Source organism: Pristiophorus japonicus, chromosome 12 (genome assembly GCF_044704955.1).
Source record: "Pristiophorus japonicus isolate sPriJap1 chromosome 12, sPriJap1.hap1, whole genome shotgun sequence".
NCBI lineage: Eukaryota > Metazoa > Chordata > Chondrichthyes > Pristiophoridae > Pristiophorus > Pristiophorus japonicus.
In genome coordinates this window covers 124460582-124479239 of record NC_091988.1, presented here as the reverse complement: position 1 = coordinate 124479239, position 18658 = coordinate 124460582, and positions in this window count along the sequence as shown.

The window sequence follows — 18658 nt, the reverse complement described above, 5'->3', positions numbered from 1 at the left end:
GAGAGAGGGGAAATCAGCCAGGGTTCCTGCTCCTGATCACTGTACAGTCACCCCTGGGTCAGAGAAAGAGAGGGGAATTCAGCCAGGTCTCATGCCCCTGATCACTGCCCAGTGACCCCTGGGTTAGAGAGAGGGGGAAATCAGCCAGGGGTCCTGCTCCTGATCACTGCCCAGTGATCCCTGGGTTAGAGAGAGGGGAAATCAGCCTGGGTTCCTGCTCCTGATCACTGCCCAGTAAACCCTGGGTTAGAGAGAGGGGAAATCAGCCAGGGTTCCTGCCCTGATCACTGCCTAGTGACCCCTGGTTTAGAGAGAGAGGAAATCAGCCAGGGTTCCTGCTATTGATCACTGTCCCGTGACCGATGCGTTAGAGAGAGAGGGGAAATCAGCCAGGGTACCTGCTCCTGATCACTGCCCAGTGACCCCTGGGTTAGAGAGGGGAAAATAAGCCAGGGTTCCTGCTCCTGATGACTTCCCAGTGACCCCTGGGTTAGAGAAGGTAAATCAGCCAGGGTTCATGCTCCTGATCACTGTCCAGTGACCCCTGGGTTAGAGAGAGTGAGGGTAAATCAGCCAGGATTCCTGCCCCTGATCACTGCCCAGTGATCCCTGGGTTAGAGAGAGGGGAAATCAGCCTGGGTTCCTGCTCCTGATCACTGCCCAGTAAACCCTGGGTTAGAGAGAGGGGAAATCAGCCAGGGTTCCTGCCGTGACCACTGCCTAGTGACCCCTGGTTTAGAGAGAGAGGAAATCAGCCAGGGTTCCTGCTATTGATCACTGCCCAGTGATCCCGGGGTTAGAGAGAGAGGGAAATCAGCCAGGGTTCCTGCTCCTGATCACTGCCCAGTGATCCCGGGGTTAGAGAGAGAGGGAAATCTGCCAGGGTTCCTGCTCCTGATCACTGCCCAGTGATCCCGGGGTTAGAGAGAGAGGGAAATCTGCCAGGGTTCCTGCTCCTGATCACCGTCCATGGACCCCTGGGTTAGAGAGAGAGGGGAAATCAGACAGGGTTCCTGCTCCTGATCACTGCCCAGTGACTCCTGGGTTAGAGAGCGTAAATCAGCCAGGGTTCCTGCTCCGGATCACTGCCCAGTGACCCCGGGGTTAGAAGGAGGGTGAAATCAGCCAGCGTTCCTGCTCCTGATCACTGTCCATGGACCCCTGGGTTAGAGAGAGAGGGGAAATCAGCCAGGGTTTCTGCTCCTGATCACTGTCCAGTGACCCCTGTGTTAGAGAGAGAGGGGAAATCAGCCAGGGTTCCTGCTCCTGATCACTGCCCAGTGACCCCTGGGTTAGAGAAGGTAAATCAGCCAGGGTTCATGCTCCTGATCACTGTCCAGTGACCCCTGGGTTAGAGAGAGAGAGGGTAAATCAGCCAGGATTCCTGCCCCTGATCACTGCCCAGTGATCCCTGGGTTAGAGAGAGGGGAAATCAGCCTGGGTTCCTGCTCCTTATCACTGCCCAGTAAACCCTGTGTTAGAGAGAGGGGAAATCAGCCAGGGTTCCTGCCCTGACCACTGCCTACTGACCCCTGGTTTAGAGAGAGAGGAAATCAGCCAGGGTTCCTGCTATTGATCACTGTCCCGTGACCGATGCGTTAGAGAGAGAGGGGAAATCAGCCAGGGTTCCTGCTCCTGATCACTGCCCAGTGATCACGGGGTTAGAGAGAGAGGGAAATCAGCCAGGGTTCCTGCTCCTGATCACTGCCCAGTGATCCCGGGGTTAGAGAGAGAGGGAAATCTGCCAGGGTTCCTGCTCCTGATCACCGTCCATGGACCCCTGGGTTAGAGAGAGAGGGGAAATCAGACAGGGTTCCTGCTCCTGATCACTGCCCAGTGACCCCTGGGTTAGAGAGCGTAAATCAGCCAGGGTTCCTGCTCCGGATCACTGCCCAGTGATCCCGGGGTTAGAGAGAGAGGGAAATCTGCCAGGGTTCCTGCTCCTGATCACTGCCCAGTGATCACGGGGTTAGAGAGAGAGGGAAATCAGCCAGGGTTCCTGCTCCTGATCACTGCCCAGTGATCCCGGGGTTAGAGAGAGAGGGGAAATCAGCCAGGGTTTCTGCTCCTGATCACTGTCCAGTGACCCCTGTGTTAGAGAGAGAGGGGAAATCAGCCAGGGTTCCTGCTCCTGATCACTGTACAGTCACCCCTGGGTCAGAGAGAGAGAGGGGAATTCAGCCAGGGTTCATGCCCCTGATCACTGCCCAGTGACCCCTGGGTTAGAGAGAGGGGGAAATCAGCCAGGGGTCCTGCTCCTGATCACTGCCCAGTGACCCCTGGGTTAGAGAGAGTGAGGGTAAATCAGCCAGGATTCCTGCCCCTGATCACTGCCCAGTGATCCCTGGGTTAGAGAGAGGGGAAATCAGCCTGGGTTCCTGCTCCTGATCACTGCCCAGTAAACCCTGGGTTAGAGAGAGGGGAAATCAGCCAGGGTTCCTGCCGTGACCACTGCCTAGTGACCCCTGGTTTAGAGAGAGAGGAAATCAGCCAGGGTTCCTGCTATTGATCACTGCCCAGTGATCCCGGGGTTAGAGAGAGAGGGAAATCAGCCAGGGTTCCTGCTCCTGATCACTGCCCAGTGATCCCGGGGTTAGAGAGAGAGGGAAATCTGCCAGGGTTCCTGCTCCTGATCACTGCCCAGTGATCCCGGGGTTAGAGAGAGAGGGAAATCTGCCAGGGTTCCTGCTCCTGATCACCGTCCATGGACCCCTGGGTTAGAGAGAGAGGGGAAATCAGACAGGGTTCCTGCTCCTGATCACTGCCCAGTGACTCCTGGGTTAGAGAGCGTAAATCAGCCAGGGTTCCTGCTCCGGATCACTGCCCAGTGACCCCGGGGTTAGAAGGAGGGTGAAATCAGCCAGCGTTCCTGCTCCTGATCACTGTCCATGGACCCCTGGGTTAGAGAGAGAGGGGTAATCAGCCAGGGTTTCTGCTCCTGATCACTGTCCAGTGACCCCTGTGTTAGAGAGAGAGGGGAAATCAGCCAGGGTTCCTGCTCCTGATCACTGCCCAGTGACCCCTGGGTTAGAGAAGGTAAATCAGCCAGGGTTCATGCTCCTGATCACTGTCCAGTGACCCCTGGGTTAGAGAGAGAGAGGGTAAATCAGCCAGGATTCCTGCCCCTGATCACTGCCCAGTGATCCCTGGGTTAGAGAGAGGGGAAATCAGCCAGGGTTCCTGCCCTGACCACTGCCTACTGACCCCTGGTTTAGAGAGAGAGGAAATCAGCCAGGGTTCCTGCTATTGATCACTGTCCCGTGACCGATGCGTTAGAGAGAGAGGGGAAATCAGCCAGGGTTCCTGCTCCTGATCACTGCCCAGTGATCACGGGGTTAGAGAGAGAGGGAAATCAGCCAGGGTTCCTGCTCCTGATCACTGCCCAGTGATCCCGGGGTTAGAGAGAGAGGGAAATCTGCCAGGGTTCCTGCTCCTGATCACCGTCCATGGACCCCTGGGTTAGAGAGAGAGGGGAAATCAGACAGGGTTCCTGCTCCTGATCACTGCCCAGTGACCCCTGGTTTAGAGAGCGTAAATCAGCCAGGGTTCCTGCTCCGGATCACTGCCCAGTGATCCCGGGGTTAGAGAGAGAGGGAAATCTGCCAGGGTTCCTGCTCCTGATCACTGCCCAGTGATCACGGGGTTAGAGAGAGAGGGAAATCAGCCAGGGTTCCTGCTCCTGATCACTGCCCAGTGATCCCGGGGTTAGAGAGAGAGGGGAAATCAGCCAGGGTTTCTGCTCCTGATCACTGTCCAGTGACCCCTGTGTTAGAGAGAGAGGGGAAATCAGCCAGGGTTCCTGCTCCTGATCACTGTACAGTCACCCCTGGGTCAGAGAGAGAGAGGGGAATTCAGCCAGGGTTCATGCCCCTGATCACTGCCCAGTGACCCCTGGGTTAGAGAGAGGGGGAAATCAGCCAGGGGTCCTGCTCCTGATCACTGCCCAGTGACCCCTGGGTTAGAGAGAGTGGGAAATCAGCCAGGGTTCATGCCCCTGATCACTGCCCAGTGACCCCTGGGTTAGAGAGAGGGGGAAATCAGCCAGGGTTCCTGCCCTGATCACTGCCCAGTGACCCCTGGTTTAGAGAGAGAGGAAATCAGCCAGGGTTCCTGCTATTGATCACTGTCCCGTGACCGATGCGTTAGAGAGAGAGGGGAAATCAGCCAGGGTACCTGCTCCTGATCACTGCCCAATGACCCCTGGGTTAGAGAGGGGAAAATCAGCCAGGGTTCCTGCTCCTGATGACTGCCCAGTGACCCCTGGGTTAGAGAAGGTAAATCAGCCAGTGTTCATGCTCCTGATCACTGTCCAGTGACCCCTGGGTTAGAGAGAGAGAGGGTATATCAGCCAGGATTCCTGCCCCTGATCACTGCCCAGTGACCCCTGGGTTAAAGAGAGAGAGCGGAAAACAGCCAGGGTTCCTGCTCCTGATCACTGTCCAGTGACCCATGGTTTAGAGAGACGGGGAAATCAGTCACGGTTCATGCTCATGATCAATGCCCAGTGACCCCTGGGTTCGAGAGGGTGAATCAGCCAGGATTGCGACTCCTGATCACTGCCCAGTGACACCGGGGTTAGAGAGAGGGTGAAATCAGCCAGGGTTCCTGCTCCTGATCACTGTCCATGGACCCCTGGGTTAGTGAGAGAGGTGAAATCAGCAGGATTCCTGCTTCTGATCACTGTCCAGTGACCCCTGGGTTAGAGAGAGGGGGAAATCAGCCAGGATTCCTGCTCCTGATCACTGCACAGTGACCCCTGGGTTAGAGAGGGGAAATCAGCCGGGGTTCCTGCTCCTGATCACTGCCCAGTAACCCCTGTGTTAGAGACGGGAAAATCAGCCAGGGTTCCTGCTCCTGATCACTGCCCAGTGATATCGGGGTTAGAGAGAGAAGGAAATCAGCCAGGGTTCCTGCGCCTGATCACTGCCCAGTGATCCCGGGGTTAGGGAGAGAGGGAAATCAGCCAGGGTTCCAGCTCCTGATCACCGTCCATGGACCCCTGGGTTAGAGAGAGAGGGGAAATCAGCCAAGTTTCCTGCTCCTGATCACTGCCCTTGTGATCCCGGGGTTAGAGAGAGGGGGAAATCAGCCAGGGGTCCTGCCCCTGATCACTGCCCAGTGACGAATAGGTTAGAGAGAGGGAAAAATCAGCCAGGGGTCCTGCTCCTGATCACTGTCCATGGACCCCTGGGTTAGAGAGAGAGGGGAAATCAGCCAGGGTTCCTGCTCCTGATCACTGCCCAGTGACCTTGGGGTTAGAGAGAGAGGGGAAATCAGACAGGGTTCCTGCTCCTGATCACTGCCCAGTGACCGCTGGGATAGAGAGGGGAAATCAGCCAGGGTTCCTGCTCCGGATCACTGCCCAGTGACACCGGGGTTAGAAAGAGGGTGAAATCAGCCAGCGTTCCTGCTCCTGATCACTGTCCAGTGACCCCTGTGTTAGAGAGAGAGGGGAAATCAGCCAGGGTTCCTGCTCCTGATCACTGTACAGTCACCCCTGGGTCAGAGAGAGAGAGGGGAATTCAGCCAGTGTTCATGCCCCTGATCACTGCCCAGTGACCCCTGGGTTAGAGAGAGGGGGAAATCAGCCAGGGGTCCTGCTCCTGATCACTGCCCAGTAACCCCTGTGTTAGAGACGGGAAAATCAGCCAGGGTTTCTGCTCCTGATCACTGCCCAGTGATATCGGGGTTAGAGAGAGAAGGAAATCAGCCAGGGTTCCTGCTCCTGATCACCGTCCATGGACCCCTGGGTTAGAGAGAGAGGGGAAATCAGCCAAGTTTCCTGCTCCTGATCACTGCCCAGTGATCCCGGGGTTAGAGAGAGAGGGAAATCAGCCAGGGGTCCTGCCCCTGATCACTGCCCAGTGACTAATAGGTTAGAGAGAGGGAAAAATCAGCCAGGGGTCCTGCTCCTGATCACTGCCCAGTGACCTTGGGGTTAGAGAGAGGGGGAAATCAGCCAGGGGTCCTGCTCCTGATCACTGCCCAGTGACCCCTGGGATAGAGAGTCGAAATCAGCCAGGATTCCTGCTCCGAATCACTGCCCAGTGACCCCGTGGTTAGAAGGAGGGTGAAATCAGCCAGCGTTCCTGCTCCTGATTATGTCCATGGACCCCTGGGTTAGAGAGAGAGGGGAAATCAGCCAGGGTTTCTGCTCCTGATCACTGTCCAGTGACCCCTGTGTTAGAGAGAGAGGGGAAATCAGCCAGGGTTCCTGCTCCTGATCACTGTACAGTCACCCCTGGGTCAGAGAAAGAGAGGGGAATTCAGCCAGGTCTCATGCCCCTGATCACTGCCCAGTGACCCCTGGGTTAGAGAGAGGGGGAAATCAGCCAGGGGTCCTGCTCCTGATCACTGCCCAGTGATCCCTGGGTTAGAGAGAGGGGAAATCAGCCTGGGTTCCTGCTCCTGATCACTGCCCAGTAAACCCTGGGTTAGAGAGAGGGGAAATCAGCCAGGGTTCCTGCCCTGATCACTGCCTAGTGACCCCTGGTTTAGAGAGAGAGGAAATCAGCCAGGGTTCCTGCTATTGATCACTGTCCCGTGACCGATGCGTTAGAGAGAGAGGGGAAATCAGCCAGGGTACCTGCTCCTGATCACTGCCCAGTGACCCCTGGGTTAGAGAGGGGAAAATCAGCTAGGGTTCCTGCTCCTGATGACTGCCCAGTGACCCCTGGGTTAGAGAAGGTAAATCAGCCAGGGTTCATGCTCCTGATCACTGCCCAGTGACCCCTGAGTTAGACAGGGTAAATCAGCCAGGGTTCCTGCTCCTAATCACTGCCCAGTGACCCCTGGGTTAGAGAGAGGGTGAAATCAGCCAGGGTTCCTGCTCCTGATCACTGTCCATGGACCCCTGGGTTAGTGAGAGAGGTGAAATCAGCAGGATTCCTGCTCCTGATCACTGTCCAGTGGCCTCTGGGTTAGAGAGAGGGGGAAATCAGCCAGGATTCCTGCTCCTGATCACTGCACAGTGACCCCTGGGTTAGAGAGGGGAAATCAGCCGGGATTCCTGCTCCTGATCACTGCCCAGTAACCCCTGGGTTAGAGACGGGAAAATCAGCCAGGGTTCCTGCTCCTGATCACTGCCCAGTGACCCCTGGGTTAGACAGGGTAAATCAGCCAGGGTTCCTGCTCCTGATCACTGCCCAGTAACCCCTGGGTTAGAGACGGGAAAATCAGCCAGGGTTCCTGCTCCTGATCACTGCACAGTGACTCCGGGTTTAGAGAGAGAGGAGAAAACAGGCAGGGTTCCTGCCCCTGATCACTGCCCAGTGACCCCGGGTTTGGAGAGAGGGGGAAATCAGCCAGGATTCCTGCTCCTGATCACTGCACAGTGACCCCTGGGTTAGAGAGGGGAAATCAGCCGAGGTTCCTGCTCCTGATCACTGCCCAGTAACCCCTGGGTTAGAGACGGGAAAATCAGCCAGGGTTCCTGCTCCTGATCACTGCACAGTGACCCCTGGGTTAGAGAGGGGAAATCAGCCGGGGTTCCTGCTCCTGATCACTGCCCAGTAACCCCTGGGTTAGAGACGGGAAAATCAGCCAGGGTTCCTGCTCCTGATCACTGCCCAGTGACCCCTGGGTTAGACAGGGTAAATCAGACAGGGTTCCTGCTCCTGATCACTGCCCAGTGACCCCTGGGTTAGAGAGAGAGAGGGGAAATCAGCCAAGTTTCCTGCCGCTGATCACTGCGCAGTGACCGATGCATTAGAGAGAGAGAGGAAATCAGCCAGGGGTCCTGCCCCTGATCACTGCCCAGTGACTAATAGGTTAGAGAGAGGGAGAAATCAGCCAGGGGTCCTGCTCCTGATCACTGTCCAGTGACCCCTGGGTTAGAGAGGGGAAATCAGCCAGGGTTCCTGCTCCTGATCACTGCCCAGTGATATCGGGGTTAGAGAGAGAGGGAAATCAGCCAGGGTTCCTGCGCCTGATCACTGCCCAGTGATCCCGGGGTTAGAGAGAGAGGGAAATCAGCCAGGGTTCCTGCTCCTGATAACTGTCCATGGACCCCTGGGTTAGAGAGAGAGGGGAAATCAGACAGGGTTCCTGCTCCTGATCACTGCCCAGTGACCCCTGGGTTAGAAAGCGTAAATCAGCCAGGGTTCCTGCTCCGGATCACTGCCCAGTGATCCCGGGGTTAGAAGGAGGGTGAAATCAGCCAGCGTTCCTGCTCCTGATCACTGTCCATGGACCCCTGGGTTAGAGAGAGAGGGGAAATCAGCCAGGGTTTCTGCTCCTGATCACTGTCCAGTGACCCCTGTGTTAGAGAGGGTAAATCAGCCAGCGTTCCTACTCCTGATCACTGCCCAGTGACACTGGGGTTAGAGAGTAGGGGAAATCAGCCAGGGGTCCTGCTCCTGATCACTGCCCAGTGACCCCTGGGATAGAGAGGGGAAATCAGCCAGGGTTCCTGCTCCTGATCACCGCCCAGTGACCCCGGGGTGAGAGAGAGGGAGAAATCAGCCAGGTTTCCTGCTCCTGATCACTGTCCATGGACCCCTGTGTTAGAGAGAGAGGCGAAATTAGCCAGGCTTCCTGCTCCTGATCACTGTCCAGTCACCCCTGGGTTAGAGAGAGAGAGGGGAATTCAGCCAGGGTTCATGCCCCTGATCACTGCCCAGTGACCCCTGGGTTAGAGAGAGGGGGAAATCAGCCAGGGGTCCTGCTCCTGGTCACTGCCCAGTGCTCCCTGGGTTAGAGAGAGGGGAATTCAGCCTGGGTTCCTGCTCCTGATCACTGCCCAGTAAACCCTGGGTTAGAGAGAGGTGAAATCAGCCAGGGTTCCTGCCCTGATCACTGCCTAGTGACCACTGGGTTAGAGAGAGGGGAAAATCAGCCAGGGTTCCTGCTCCTGATGACTGCCCAGTGACCCCTGGGTTAGAGAAGGGAAATCAGCCAGGGTTCATGCTCCTGATCACTGTCCAGTGACCCCTGGGTTAGAGAGAGAGAGGGTAAATCAGCCAGGATTCCTGCCCCTGATCACTGCCCAGTGACCACTGGGTTAGAGAGAGAGCGCGGAAAACAGCCAGGGTTCCTGCTCCTGATCACTGTCCAGTGACCCCTGGTTTAGAGAGACGGGGAAATCAGCCACGGTTCATGGCCATGATCAATGCCCAGTGACCCCTGGGTTCGAGAGGGTGAATCAGCCAGGATTGCGACTCCTGATAACTGTCCAGTGGCCTCTGGGTTAGAGAGAGGGGGAAATCAGCCAGGATTCCTGCTACTGATCACTGCACAGTGACCCCTGGGTTAGAGAGGGGAAATCAGCCGGGGTTCCTGCTCCTGATCGCTGCCCAGTAACCCCTGGGTTAGAGACGGGAAAATCAGCCAGGGTTCCTGCTCCTGATCACTACCCAGTGACCCCTGGGTTAGACAGGGTAAATCAGCCAGGGTTCCTGCTCCTGATCACTGCCCAGTGACCCCGGAGTTAGAGAGAGGGGTAAATCAGCCAGGGTTCCTGCTCCTGATCACTGTCCATGGACCCCTGGTTTAAAGAGAGAGAGCAGAAAACAGGCAGGGTTCCTGCCCCTGATCACTGCCCAGTGACCCCGGGTTTGGAGAGAGGGGAAAATCAGCCAGGATTCCTGCTCCTGATCACTGCACAGTGACCCCTGGGTTAGAGAGGGGAAATCAGCCGGGGTTCCTGCTCCTGATCACTGCCCAGTAACCCCTGGGTTAGAGACGGGAAAATCAGCCAGGGTTCCTGCTCCTGATCACTGCCCAGTGACCCCTGGGTTAGACAGGGTAAATCAGACAGGGTTCCTGCTCCTGATCACTGCCCAGTGACCCCGGGTTTAGAGAGAGAGGAGAAATCAGCCAGGGTTCCTGCTCCTGATCACTGTCCATGGACCCCTGGTTTAGAGAGAGAGAGCAGTAAACAGGCAGGGTTCCTGCTCCTGATCACTGCCCAGCGACCCCGGGTTTAGAGAGATGGGGAAATCAGCCAGGATTCCTGCTCCTGATCACTGCACAGTGACCCCTGGGTTAGAGAGGGGAAATCAGCCGGGGTTCCTGCTCCTGATCACTGCCCAGTAACCCCTGTGTTAGAGACGGGAAAATCAGCCAGGGTTCCTGCTCCTGATCACTGCCCAGTGATATCGGGGTTAGAGAGAGAAGGAAATCAGCCAGGGTTCCTGCGCCTGATCACTGCCCAGTGATCCCGGGGTTAGGGAGAGAGGGAAATCAGCCAGGGTTCCAGCTCCTGATCACCGTCCATGGACCCCTGGGTTAGAGAGAGAGGGGAAATCAGCCAAGTTTCCTGCTCCTGATCACTGCCCTTGTGATCCCGGGGTTAGAGAGAGGGGGAAATCAGCCAGGGGTCCTGCCCCTGATCACTGCCCAGTGACGAATAGGTTAGAGAGAGGGAAAAATCAGCCAGGGGTCCTGCTCCTGATCACTGTCCATGGACCCCTGGGTTAGAGAGAGAGGGGAAATCAGCCAGGGTTCCTGCTCCTGATCACTGCCCAGTGACCTTGGGGTTAGAGAGAGAGGGGAAATCAGACAGGGTTCCTGCTCCTGATCACTGCCCAGTGACCGCTGGGATAGAGAGGGGAAATCAGCCAGGGTTCCTGCTCCGGATCACTGCCCAGTGACACCGGGGTTAGAAAGAGGGTGAAATCAGCCAGCGTTCCTGCTCCTGATCACTGTCCAGTGACCCCTGTGTTAGAGAGAGAGGGGAAATCAGCCAGGGTTCCTGCTCCTGATCACTGTACAGTCACCCCTGGGTCAGAGAGAGAGAGGGGAATTCAGCCAGTGTTCATGCCCCTGATCACTGCCCAGTGACCCCTGGGTTAGAGAGAGGGGGAAATCAGCCAGGGGTCCTGCTCCTGATCACTGCCCAGTAACCCCTGTGTTAGAGACGGGAAAATCAGCCAGGGTTTCTGCTCCTGATCACTGCCCAGTGATATCGGGGTTAGAGAGAGAAGGAAATCAGCCAGGGTTCCTGCTCCTGATCACCGTCCATGGACCCCTGGGTTAGAGAGAGAGGGGAAATCAGCCAAGTTTCCTGCTCCTGATCACTGCCCAGTGATCCCGGGGTTAGAGAGAGAGGGAAATCAGCCAGGGGTCCTGCCCCTGATCACTGCCCAGTGACTAATAGGTTAGAGAGAGGGAAAAATCAGCCAGGGGTCCTGCTCCTGATCACTGCCCAGTGACCTTGGGGTTAGAGAGAGGGGGAAATCAGCCAGGGGTCCTGCTCCTGATCACTGCCCAGTGACCCCTGGGATAGAGAGTCGAAATCAGCCAGGATTCCTGCTCCGAATCACTGCCCAGTGACCCCGTGGTTAGAAGGAGGGTGAAATCAGCCAGCGTTCCTGCTCCTGATTATGTCCATGGACCCCTGGGTTAGAGAGAGAGGGGAAATCAGCCAGGGTTTCTGCTCCTGATCACTGTCCAGTGACCCCTGTGTTAGAGAGAGAGGGGAAATCAGCCAGGGTTCCTGCTCCTGATCACTGTACAGTCACCCCTGGGTCAGAGAAAGAGAGGGGAATTCAGCCAGGTCTCATGCCCCTGATCACTGCCCAGTGACCCCTGGGTTAGAGAGAGGGGGAAATCAGCCAGGGGTCCTGCTCCTGATCACTGCCCAGTGATCCCTGGGTTAGAGAGAGGGGAAATCAGCCTGGGTTCCTGCTCCTGATCACTGCCCAGTAAACCCTGGGTTAGAGAGAGGGGAAATCAGCCAGGGTTCCTGCCCTGATCACTGCCTAGTGACCCCTGGTTTAGAGAGAGAGGAAATCAGCCAGGGTTCCTGCTATTGATCACTGTCCCGTGACCGATGCGTTAGAGAGAGAGGGGAAATCAGCCAGGGTACCTGCTCCTGATCACTGCCCAGTGACCCCTGGGTTAGAGAGGGGAAAATCAGCTAGGGTTCCTGCTCCTGATGACTGCCCAGTGACCCCTGGGTTAGAGAAGGTAAATCAGCCAGGGTTCATGCTCCTGATCACTGCCCAGTGACCCCTGAGTTAGACAGGGTAAATCAGCCAGGGTTCCTGCTCCTAATCACTGCCCAGTGACCCCTGGGTTAGAGAGAGGGTGAAATCAGCCAGGGTTCCTGCTCCTGATCACTGTCCATGGACCCCTGGGTTAGTGAGAGAGGTGAAATCAGCAGGATTCCTGCTCCTGATCACTGTCCAGTGGCCTCTGGGTTAGAGAGAGGGGGAAATCAGCCAGGATTCCTGCTCCTGATCACTGCACAGTGACCCCTGGGTTAGAGAGGGGAAATCAGCCGGGATTCCTGCTCCTGATCACTGCCCAGTAACCCCTGGGTTAGAGACGGGAAAATCAGCCAGGGTTCCTGCTCCTGATCACTGCCCAGTGACCCCTGGGTTAGACAGGGTAAATCAGCCAGGGTTCCTGCTCCTGATCACTGCCCAGTAACCCCTGGGTTAGAGACGGGAAAATCAGCCAGGGTTCCTGCTCCTGATCACTGCACAGTGACTCCGGGTTTAGAGAGAGAGGAGAAAACAGGCAGGGTTCCTGCCCCTGATCACTGCCCAGTGACCCCGGGTTTGGAGAGAGGGGGAAATCAGCCAGGATTCCTGCTCCTGATCACTGCACAGTGACCCCTGGGTTAGAGAGGGGAAATCAGCCGAGGTTCCTGCTCCTGATCACTGCCCAGTAACCCCTGGGTTAGAGACGGGAAAATCAGCCAGGGTTCCTGCTCCTGATCACTGCACAGTGACCCCTGGGTTAGAGAGGGGAAATCAGCCGGGGTTCCTGCTCCTGATCACTGCCCAGTAACCCCTGGGTTAGAGACGGGAAAATCAGCCAGGGTTCCTGCTCCTGATCACTGCCCAGTGACCCCTGGGTTAGACAGGGTAAATCAGACAGGGTTCCTGCTCCTGATCACTGCCCAGTGACCCCTGGGTTAGAGAGAGAGAGGGGAAATCAGCCAAGTTTCCTGCCGCTGATCACTGCGCAGTGACCGATGCATTAGAGAGAGAGAGGAAATCAGCCAGGGGTCCTGCCCCTGATCACTGCCCAGTGACTAATAGGTTAGAGAGAGGGAGAAATCAGCCAGGGGTCCTGCTCCTGATCACTGTCCAGTGACCCCTGGGTTAGAGAGGGGAAATCAGCCAGGGTTCCTGCTCCTGATCACTGCCCAGTGATATCGGGGTTAGAGAGAGAGGGAAATCAGCCAGGGTTCCTGCGCCTGATCACTGCCCAGTGATCCCGGGGTTAGAGAGAGAGGGAAATCAGCCAGGGTTCCTGCTCCTGATAACTGTCCATGGACCCCTGGGTTAGAGAGAGAGGGGAAATCAGACAGGGTTCCTGCTCCTGATCACTGCCCAGTGACCCCTGGGTTAGAAAGCGTAAATCAGCCAGGGTTCCTGCTCCGGATCACTGCCCAGTGATCCCGGGGTTAGAAGGAGGGTGAAATCAGCCAGCGTTCCTGCTCCTGATCACTGTCCATGGACCCCTGGGTTAGAGAGAGAGGGGAAATCAGCCAGGGTTTCTGCTCCTGATCACTGTCCAGTGACCCCTGTGTTAGAGAGGGTAAATCAGCCAGCGTTCCTACTCCTGATCACTGCCCAGTGACACTGGGGTTAGAGAGTAGGGGAAATCAGCCAGGGGTCCTGCTCCTGATCACTGCCCAGTGACCCCTGGGATAGAGAGGGGAAATCAGCCAGGGTTCCTGCTCCTGATCACCGCCCAGTGACCCCGGGGTGAGAGAGAGGGAGAAATCAGCCAGGTTTCCTGCTCCTGATCACTGTCCATGGACCCCTGTGTTAGAGAGAGAGGCGAAATTAGCCAGACTTCCTGCTCCTGATCACTGTCCAGTCACCCCTGGGTTAGAGAGAGAGAGGGGAATTCAGCCAGGGTTCATGCCCCTGATCACTGCCCAGTGACCCCTGGGTTAGAGAGAGGGGGAAATCAGCCAGGGGTCCTGCTCCTGGTCACTGCCCAGTGCTCCCTGGGTTAGAGAGAGGGGAATTCAGCCTGGGTTCCTGCTCCTGATCACTGCCCAGTAAACCCTGGGTTAGAGAGAGGTGAAATCAGCCAGGGTTCCTGCCCTGATCACTGCCTAGTGACCACTGGGTTAGAGAGAGGGGAAAATCAGCCAGGGTTCCTGCTCCTGATGACTGCCCAGTGACCCCTGGGTTAGAGAAGGGAAATCAGCCAGGGTTCATGCTCCTGATCACTGTCCAGTGACCCCTGGGTTAGAGAGAGAGAGGGTAAATCAGCCAGGATTCCTGCCCCTGATCACTGCCCAGTGACCACTGGGTTAGAGAGAGAGCGCGGAAAACAGCCAGGGTTCCTGCTCCTGATCACTGTCCAGTGACCCCTGGTTTAGAGAGACGGGGAAATCAGCCACGGTTCATGGCCATGATCAATGCCCAGTGACCCCTGGGTTCGAGAGGGTGAATCAGCCAGGATTGCGACTCCTGATAACTGTCCAGTGGCCTCTGGGTTAGAGAGAGGGGGAAATCAGCCAGGATTCCTGCTACTGATCACTGCACAGTGACCCCTGGGTTAGAGAGGGGAAATCAGCCGGGGTTCCTGCTCCTGATCGCTGCCCAGTAACCCCTGGGTTAGAGACGGGAAAATCAGCCAGGGTTCCTGCTCCTGATCACTACCCAGTGACCCCTGGGTTAGACAGGGTAAATCAGCCAGGGTTCCTGCTCCTGATCACTGCCCAGTGACCCCGGAGTTAGAGAGAGGGGTAAATCAGCCAGGGTTCCTGCTCCTGATCACTGTCCATGGACCCCTGGTTTAAAGAGAGAGAGCAGAAAACAGGCAGGGTTCCTGCCCCTGATCACTGCCCAGTGACCCCGGGTTTGGAGAGAGGGGAAAATCAGCCAGGATTCCTGCTCCTGATCACTGCACAGTGACCCCTGGGTTAGAGAGGGGAAATCAGCCGGGGTTCCTGCTCCTGATCACTGCCCAGTAACCCCTGGGTTAGAGACGGGAAAATCAGCCAGGGTTCCTGCTCCTGATCACTGCCCAGTGACCCCTGGGTTAGACAGGGTAAATCAGACAGGGTTCCTGCTCCTGATCACTGCCCAGTGACCCCTGGGTTAGAGAGAGAGAGGGGAAATCAGCCAAGTTTCCTGCCCCTGATCACTGCGCAGTGACCGATGCATTTGAGAGAGAGAGGAAATCAGCCAGGGGTCCTGCCCCTGATCACTGCCCAGTGACAAATAGGTAAGGGAGAGGGAGAAATCAGCCAGGGGTCCTGCTCCTGATCACTGTCCAGTGACCCCTGGGTTAGAGAGGGGAAATCAGCCAGGGTTCCTGCTCCTGATCACTGACCAGTGATCCCGGGGTTAGAGAGAGAGGGAAATCAGACAGGGTTCCTGCTCCTGATCACTGTCCATGGACCCCTGGGTTGGAGAGAGAGGGGAAATCAGACAGGGTTCCTGCTCCTGATCACTGCCCAGTGATCCCGGGGTTAGAGAGAGAGGGAAATCAGACAGGGTTCCTGCTCCTGATCACTGTCCATGGACCCCTGGGTTAGAGAGAGAGGGGAAATCAGACAGGGTTCCTGCTCCTGATCACTGCCCAGTGACCCCTGGGTTAGAAAGCGTAAATCAGCCAGGGTTCCTGCTCCGGATCACTGCCCAATGACCCCGGGGTTAGAGAGAGAGGGAAATCAGACAGGGTTCCTGCTCCTGATCACTGTCCATGGACCCCTGGGTTAGAGAGAGAGGGGAAATCAGACAGAGTTCCTGCTCCTGATCACTGCCCAGTGACCCCTGGGTTAGAAAGCGTAAATCAGCCAGGGTTCCTGCTCCGGATCACTGCCCAGTGACCCCGGGGTTAGAAGGAGGGTGAAATCAGCCAGCATTCCTGCTCCTGATCACTGTCCATGGACCCCTGGGTTAGAGAGAGAGGGGAAATCAGCCAGGGTTTCTGCTCCTGATCACTGTCCAGTGACCCCTGTGTTCGAGAGGGTAAATCAGCCAGGGTTCCTACTCCTGATCACTGATCAGTGACCCTGGGGTTAGAGAGAGGGGGAAATCAGCCAGGGGTCCTGCTCCTGATCACTGCCCAGTGACCCCTGGGATAGAGAGGGGAAACCAGCCAGGGTTCCTGCTCCTGATCACCGCCCAGTGACCCCGGCGTGAGAGAGAGGGAGAAATCAGCCAGGTTTCCTGCTCCTGATCACTGTCCATGGACCCCTGTGTTAGAGAGAGAGGGGAAATTAGCCAGGGTTCCTGCTCCTGATCACTGTCCAGTCACCCCTGGGTTAGAGAGAGAGAGGGGAATTCAGCCAGGGTTCATGCCCCTGATCACTGCCCAGTGACCCCTGGGTTAGAGAGAGGGGGAAATCAGCCAGTGGTCGTGCTCCTGATCACTGGCCAGTGCTCCCTGGGTTAGAGAGAGGGGAATTCAGCCTGGGTTCCTGCTCCTGATCACTGCCCAGTAAACCCTGGGTTAGAGAGAGGGGAAATCAGCCAGGGTTCCTGCCCTGATCACTGCCTAGTGACCCCTGAGTTAGAGAGAGAGGAAATCAGCCAGGGTTCCTGCTATTGATCACTGTCCAGTGACCGATGCGTTAGAGAGAGGGGGAAAATCAGCCAGGGTACCTGCTCCTGATCACTGCCCAGTGACCCCTGGGTTAGAGAGGGGAAAATCAGCCAGGGTTCCTGCTCCTGATGACTGCCCAGTGACCCCTGGGTTAGAGAAGGTAAATCAGCCAGGGTTCATGCTCCTGATCACTGTCCAGTGACCCCTGGGTTAGAGAGAGAGAGGGTAAATCAGCCAGGATTCCTGCCCCTGATCACTGCCCAGTGACCCCTGGGTTAGAGAGAGAGAGCGGAAAACAGCCAGGGTTCCTGCTCCTGATCACTGTCCAGTGACCCCTGGTTTAGAGAGACGGGGAAATCAGCCACGGTTCATGGCCATGATCAATGCTCAGTGACCCCTGGGTTCGAGAGGGTGAATCAGCCAGGATTGCGACTCCTGATCACTGCCCAGTGACACCGGGGTTAGAGAGAGCGGGAAATCAGCCAGTGTTCCTGCTCCTGATCACTGTCCATGGACCCCTGGGTTAGAGAGAGAGGGGAAGTCAGCCAGGGTTCCTGCACCTGATCACTGCCCAGTGATCCCTGGGTTATAGAGAGATGAAATCAGCCAGGCTTCCTGCTCCTGATAACTGTCCAGTGACCGATGCGTTAGAGAAAGGGGAAATCAGCCAGGGGTCCTGCTCCTGATCACTGCCCAGTGACCCCTGGGTTAGAGAGGAGAAAATCAGCCAGGGTTCCTGCTCCTGATCACTGCCCAGTGACCCCTGGGTTAGAGAGGGTAAATCAGCCAGGGTTCCTGCTCCTGATCACTGCCCAGTGACCCCGGGTTTAGAGAGAGAGGAGAAATCAGCCAGGGTTCCTGCTCCTGATCACTGTCCATGGACCCCTGGTTTAGAGAGAGAGAGCAGAAAACAGGCAGGGTTCCTGCCCCTGATCACTGCCCAGCGACCCCGGGTTTAGAGAGAGGGGGAAATCAGCCAGGCTTCCTGCTCCTGATAACTGTCCAGTGACCGATGCGTTAGAGAAAGGGGAAATCAGCCAGGGGTCCTGCTCCTGATCACTGCCCAGTGACCCCTGGGTTAGAGAGGGGAAAATCAGCCAGGGTTCCTGCTCCTGATCACTGCCCAGTGACCCCTGGGTTAGAGAGGGTAAATCAGCCAGGGTTCCTGCTCCTGATCACTGCCCAGTGACCCCGGGTTTAGAGAGAGAGGAGAAATCAGCCAGGGTTCCTGCTCCTGATAACTGTCCAGTGACCCCTAAGTTAGAGAGAGAGAGGGGAAATCAGCCAGGATTCCTGCCCCTGATCACTGCCCAGTGACCCCTGGGTTAGAGAGAGAGAGCGGAAAACAGGCAGGGTTCCTGCTCATAGAAACATAGAAACATAGAAAATAGGTGCAGGAGTAGGCCATTCGGCCCTTCTAGCCTGCACCGCCATTCAATGAGTTCATGGCTGAACATGCAACTTCAGTACCCCATTCCTGCTTTCTCACCATACCCCTTGATTCCCCTAGTAGTAAGGACTTCATCTAACTCCTTTTTGAATATATTTAGTGAATTGGCCTCAACAACTTTCTGTGGTAGAGAATTCCACAGGTTCACCACTCTCTGGGTGAAGAAATTCCTCTCATCTCAGTCCTAAATGGCTTCCCCCTTATCCTTAGACTGTGTCCCCTGGTTCTGGACTTCCCCAACATTGGAAACATTCTTCCTGCATCTAACCTGTCTAACCCCGTCAGAATTTTAAACGTTTCTATGAGGTCCCCTCTCATTCTTCTGAACTCCAGTGAATACAAGCCCAGTTGATCCAGTCTTTCTTGATAGGTCAGTCCCGCCATCCCGGGAATCAGTCTGGTGAACCTTCGCTGCACTCCCTCAATAGCAAGAATGTCCTTCCTCAGGTTAGGAGACCAAAACTGTACACAATACTCCAGGTGTGGCCTCACCAAGGCCCTGTATAATTGTAGCAACACCTCCCTGCCCTTGTACTCAAATCCCCTCGCTATGAAGGCCAACATGCCATTTGCTTTCTTAACCGCCTGCTGTACCTGCATGCCAACCTTCAATGACTGATGTACCATGACACCCAGGTCTCGTTGCACCTCTCCTTTTCCTAATCTGTCACCATTCAGATAATAGTCTGTCTCTCTGTTTTTACCACCAAAGTGGATAACCTCACATTTATCCACATT